Genomic DNA, 6,000 nt, shown 5'->3' with positions numbered 1-6,000 from the left:
TACATAATAGAAGCTTGAAAGATAATTGCTGCTAATAAAAGCAGTCCTGGGAAGCACTGGAGGCTGTTCTAGGCTGAGGGTGGAGCTTGGGTTGTTAATAAAAGACAGAATTGTACAATCATTAAGAACTCTGGCTCTAGCCTCTGAAAAATCTAGTGTAAATCCTTGTTCCCTTTATTTGCCTTGGACACATTACTACATTTCTAAGAGCCTTGGCTTCCTCACCTGTAAAATGCACATAATAATAACTTACCTTAACAGTGATTCTCAAAATCCTATCCAGGCATCCTAGAGGCCCCCAAGACCCTTCCAGGGAGTCCTCAAGGTCAAACGTGTTTTGGTTATAGGGGTAAAATATTACTTACTATTTTCACTCTGATTCTCCTTAAAGTGTACAGTTGTTTTCCAGAGGCTACATGACATATAGTGTCATTGCTCTGATGGCACTGTGTTTGTAAATTCCTGTGCTTTAATTTTTTTCAATTTCTAATATGGTAAATGTCGAGATGTATAAAACTCAGGCTAACAAAAGCTATTTGGGGTCCTCAATAATACTAAAAGTCTAAAGGAACCCAAGATAAAATATTTGGAGAATCACTGCCTAAGGGTTGTTGTAACGATTAAGTACTGTACCCCTGAAACTAATACAATATTGTAAGTCAACTATACTTCAGTTAAAAAAAAGATTCAGAAGCAACTGGTATATGTATACAAAGCACTCAGTAAACATTATCCCTATAATTATTGGTTCCAAAGCTCCTGAATCATAGCAGATAAGGATCTGCCTACTCCACCTACACATAAAGCAAACTGAAATCAAATTCCAGCACTTAAGCCAAAAGTCACCCTTGTTTCATCCCCTTCTGTTTATTTATATAGTGAAAGTTGAGTTCATGCTAAACTTTGAACAATTTAAAGACACTGAGGCACATAAGAGGCCCACACAGTGCCCAGGAGATCCAAGTGCCCTGAAGATATGGGAACTCAGTGGACAGTCCAGAGGGCTTACCCTGCTTGGCTCAGCCGTGACCCTGCCATCCTATTACTTACTGGCCCAGTCAGAAGAAGGAGGTAATGAGGAGGGGCGCAGGGCAGAGAGAACCTGGCTTATAGAAACCCCTCCAAGGTGGTTGACCAGCAAAAGGGAGGTGCAGCCTCAAACAGGAATAGCTTCCTTAAGGTTTCAGTAATTTCCATGGAAACAAGTTGAGAGCTATCATTTTCAAGGGAAGGTGGGGAAATGATGAGATGACCTGGAAGAGTCAAGAGTAAGCAACATAAAAATATTAAGAGTTGGGGACATCTTTTTCTTTCACTCTTCAGACACACCCTTGAGGGAAGGGAAAAAAAAAAAACAACAACAACAACCAGCATCCCTAAATTCTGGGTTTGATGGCAACTAACAGATTAGGATTTTAGACAGTAGGTATCAAATGAGTTTGAGAAAGATGCGATGTGTCCTGGATCATAGTCATTCAGCAAGTTCTTAATATTTTAAAAGCCTGCCTGCCCGGGCAGCTGAAGCCTCAGGTACCAGATAGTCTCGCGAAGAGACCCCCCTCCCAGGCCAGAATCTAATTTTATGCACTGTTAACAAGCAAACCCTACATCAGCAATAACGGAACAAACAGGTGCAAGCCAGTAAGAAAGTTTTGCATACGAGTTATTTTTATTGCAATAATTCCTGGGGACCCAAAGAAGGAGACTGTGTTGAAGAAACGAGTCTCCGATGAGATCCTAGAAAAACCTTTTGGCTTCTTTCTTCTCCTCAGCCTCGGAAACGAAAATGCCGAAAGGTCACTCAGTGCCTTGGCCACACGGTCAGCCCCAGAGCCAGCCGTTTGCACCCCAGTCCCGGTCCTCGCCTGCAGCCACTCCGCCGCACCCGGCCACCTGTTGCTGCCCTCGCGCCCGGAGCCGAGTCGCAAGCCGCCGCTAGAGTTCGTTCTAATTCCCTGGAGCAAAGGCTGGCCGGGAAACCCCGACGCTCCGAGCCTGCTAATCTTCAGGGCAGGCGGGGACTCCGCAGGGCCTCCCAGCCCCAGGCTCTCTTTGTCTCCTCGCGGCGCTCAGAACATCAAAAGTCAACCCCAGACAGCATCCTCTCTCCCCCTCTTGGCTCGTGCGCGCTCGCGCTCAGCTCACACCTGGGAGATGCTGACGCGTCGAGACGCCCACGGAGGGGAAAAGGGTTCATCCTGGCAGGACCCGGAGGCGCAGACAGGTTGTTCTCCGTGAGATTCCAGAGCGTCTCCTGAATCCCAAATCCCTTAGAGCTCCTTAGCTGGACACTGTAGCAGCAGCGCTGCGCCCCAAACGCAAGTTCGCGGTTGCGGAGGCCGTAGGCGGAGAGCAGCGACATCCCGACTCGCCTTCGCTCTGAGGAGCCCAAAGGGAGATCCAGGGGGAGGCAACAGTTAGGGATGCCCTCCCGCCAGGAACGCCGGAGTCGCAATTTCGAAAGTGACCCGCCTCGCTTCCGAGGGACTTGCCTATGAGCGCCGCGGGGGTGTGCATTTCTGGAAGTCTGAGAATCCCAGAGAACACTGGCCGGCAAGAGTTTTTAAGTCAGCTCCCGGGGCGTCTGTTTGTTTATTGACGCTTAGGGGGAAAGTTTGAGGATGTTTAACCAACCTCAGACCTGGCGCAAGCGAAAATCTCAGACTCTCTTGGGTAAAAGTCCTCTAATTTCGAGTCGTTATATAAGTAGGGGCTCTTTCTTACCCTGCCTACCCTAAGCGCTCTCGTTCCTATTTCAGGAGTTAAATGTGTCTCGCTTAAAAAAAAAAAATTTTTTTTTTTTAAGTTGTCATTATTTCCCTGAGTCCAAAGGCGGGAGAACGCGCAGGCCGCGCCCCGGGGCGCGCGGCGGCCCCACCCTTGCGCTGCGGGAGGGACGCGGGGTCCCGGGTGCCGCCGGCTCGCGCTGGAGCAGCCGCGCCCCGCAGTCCCTCCGTCCGCCACTCCACGTGGTCGGGATCAACAGTTTGCTGAGCTCATCTGTGACACCTTGAACTTTTAATAAAGAAAATGGGTATTGCACCGGGAGGGTTCGGCCGCGGCCGCCTCGCCGGGTCCTGCTTAATATTCAATGATCTCGCTCGCGCCTCCCCCTCCTCCCCTAGCAGAAATTCCACCGAGTCCGTTACTGGGCTCAGACTTTTAACTTAATTTACGGGGCCCCCACCCCAACCTTGGCTAGTAACCAGCGCCTTGAGGGCTAGCTTTCCCCCCTCCCACCCCTCTAGCTCCCGCCTGAAAATTGACATTTCGCCGGCGTCTCCGGAGGGAGCTGAATTTCACTTTGTAACTTTCTGCGGAACCCGAGCCCGGGTGGCAGCTCGGGTGGTGGTATCGTATGCAAATACGCATGCTGACGTTACAGATCATGTGGGTTTTGGCGTAGATTCCCCACTGATCGAGACATTTTTTCCCCCCTTTTTTTTTCCTTCCCCCCCCTTTTTAAAAATTTTGGCCACTGTTCTCCGTACGGGGGCTTCTGTCTGGCTGGCTGGCTGGCAGGCTGGCTTGGCCCCCTCTTTCCCACGGAGCCCGAGCCGGGCGCCCGGTGGGGAGTGGGGAGTGGGTGGGGGGGGAGCCAGCAGAGTTCCATTTTGGAACGCCCCTGTGCCGCGTCTCCGCGTTCCCAGCCCGGGTCCCCGCGCTCCCAGCCCCCGGCGCAGGTAAGAAACTTCGCCCCGGCGCGGAGCACCCCCCCACCGCCCCGGCGCCGCCGGCCCCGAGCCCCGCACGCCGGGCACCGGCCACTCCAGCCCAACTTTCCCACCGCCGCCACCGCCGCTCCCGAAAAATGTGTTGTTAATGGGACTTGGCCGGGTTTGTGATTGCAAAGGGGGGCGCGGGAGGGGGGTGGTAGGTAGTGTGCAGGCTTTTTTTTTTTTTTTTTTTTGCGGGTGGGAGGAGATCAGAGGAGCCAGAGGTGGGGGGGATTTTTTTTTTTTAAGAGTTCTGATTACAAGTTTGGATAAATGGGAGGCCGAGCGAGGAGGAGGAGGAAAAAAACATGTCTACGTTTCCCTATGTCGACATAAGCCACAAAAAAATATGGCGTCCGCTTTCGACAGGGCGTTACGTAGACCCGACTGTGTTTTTATTTATTTATTTCGGGGCCGGCTCCCTCCCTCCTTGGCCCGAGCGCGGCGCTTTGTGCGAGCGGGGCCGGTCCCGCGGGGACTCGGCCGGGACGTGGCCCCGGCTCCGCGGGGTTCGGCGGGCGGGGGGCTGCGTGTGTGTGCTCCCCGCCGTCGCCCCCCCGCCTCCGCGCTCCCCGCGTCTCCCCGCTCCCGGTGACGATTCGCCGTAACGTGGTGGCAGGAAGCATGACGCCGTGGGCTGAGGCTCGCCTCTCCGCTCCGCGCTCCTGGCGGCTGCCGGCGGCGCGGGCGGGCGGGCGGGCGGCCGAGCTACCTGCCGCGCGGGCCGGGCCGGAGCGCGGCGCTGTCCCCACGCCCCGCTCAGGTGCCGGGGAAGCCGCGTGGGGAGGGGCGGCGAGGGACACCCCCCGGGGACCCCCCCTCCCCGCAGGGCCCGGCGGCCCGCCCCAGCCCACCGTCGCCACCCCCACCGCGCACCGCCACCCGCCACCCCCCGGCCCGGAACCGCTGGGGTCTCTGCCCCCACGGGAGAGGTTCAGCTTTGTTGGTGTTAACGGCGCTTTGGTGGGGTCCCCGGGACTTGGTCGACTCTTCGCCTTTGCAAACTTGCCCCTTTCCCAGCCGCTGTGCAGGAGGCTGCGGAGACGCAGATGAGCGGAAAGTTGGAAACCAGTGAGCATCACAGGACGGTCCCCTTGGGCTCGTCGCCGTGCGGAGCTCGGGAGGCGGCGGCGGAAGGGGAGAAGGGTGTGGGAGGCTGGGGAGAAAACTTGACGGGGAAGCCAAGTTGTGATTTGCTCAGGCTTCCACCTGATGGATTGGTTTCCAGGCCAGTGGGGTCTCTGCCTTCACAGCAATTTCCGCGATGGCCTTTTGTTTCTCTGGAAGGTGGGGCAGGAGGAAGGTGGGGAAACCAAGACTTTCCCTGGACCCCTCCCCTTTGAAAGTGGCGCTGCCCAGCTTGGGCCCCAGGGATCACGAAGTCTTTTCGGACCCTGGAGTTCTGTCCAGCGCGATCCCCGACAGTCTCCCTGTTATCAGTGTTAATGTTGAAAGCTGCTCAGTCGTGTCCGACTCTTTGCGACCCTGTGAACTATGGCCACCCCCCCCCCCCATGGGGATCTCCAGACAAGAATACTGGAGTGGGTTGCCTTTCCTTCCTCCAGGGGATCTTCCCGACCCAGGGATCGAACCTGGGTCTCCCGCATTGCGGGCAAATTCGTTACCGTCTTAGCCATCAGGGAAGCCCCCTGGTGTTGTTAATGTTACTAATAGCAGCTCCCCAAGTCGGAGTCAGGCCGTGGAGGGGGGGGGGGCGGGATGCAGGATTTGGGGGACAGGCATTGCCCCCTTCGCTGTTCCTCGGGTTGCTCAAACCTCCCACAATTATCCTCTTAAAACACACACATACATAGACTCATCCACTCACTCACATGCGCATTCTCTCTCCTGTAATGTTGAGCAGAAGTGAATGCCTTGAAGTGTAGGGAGTGAAGTTCTGAGAGCTCTTCAAGATTTCCGTCAAAAGGTGATTTTCTGTTTATGAGGGCAGTGAGTTAAAGTAGTGGAGTCCCAGGGCAGTAATGTCAAAAAGCATTTGGATGACAACCAAGTGAAAGAAATATCTTGTAAAATGGCATGTTTAATAGTAAAAATAGATTAATGGAGCCCTCAAGTGCTTGAACGGGACTCACATGAAGGTTTAAGTTTAAAGGGAAAATTAATATAAAGCTGTAGACACATCTTTTAAGGCCAAAGAGGGGAAATCTACAAGTAGATTGAAATGTGTCCCTGACAATGACTGGACACACGATCTGGGAATATCGTTGCTATTTAAACACTCTGCTCCATTGACTGTTCTCATGTGCATATTTATCTTCTGGCC

The 6,000-nt window shown here is 54.1% G+C and overlaps 1 protein-coding gene across 5 annotated transcripts in view; it reads left to right on the top strand.

Annotated features, from left to right (window-relative positions):
* The first annotated feature begins 3,123 nt into the window (after positions 1 to 3,123).
* ZHX2 (zinc fingers and homeoboxes 2) overlaps positions 3,124 to 6,000 on the top strand; it is a 179,120-nt gene continuing 176,243 nt past the window's right edge. For all 5 annotated transcript variants that reach the window (XM_042254169.2, XM_027972931.3, XM_027972932.3 and 2 more), the window contains exon 1: positions 3,124 to 3,683. The gene's annotated coding sequence lies outside the window, so the exon portion shown is untranslated. The remainder of the gene's footprint in view (positions 3,684 to 6,000) is intronic.

The sequence above is a fragment of the Ovis aries genome, chromosome 9, assembly GCF_016772045.2.
Source record: "Ovis aries strain OAR_USU_Benz2616 breed Rambouillet chromosome 9, ARS-UI_Ramb_v3.0, whole genome shotgun sequence".
NCBI lineage: Eukaryota > Metazoa > Chordata > Mammalia > Artiodactyla > Bovidae > Ovis > Ovis aries.
Note: the sequence above shows the minus strand (reverse complement) of the source record. Positions and strands in the feature narration are given on the sequence as shown.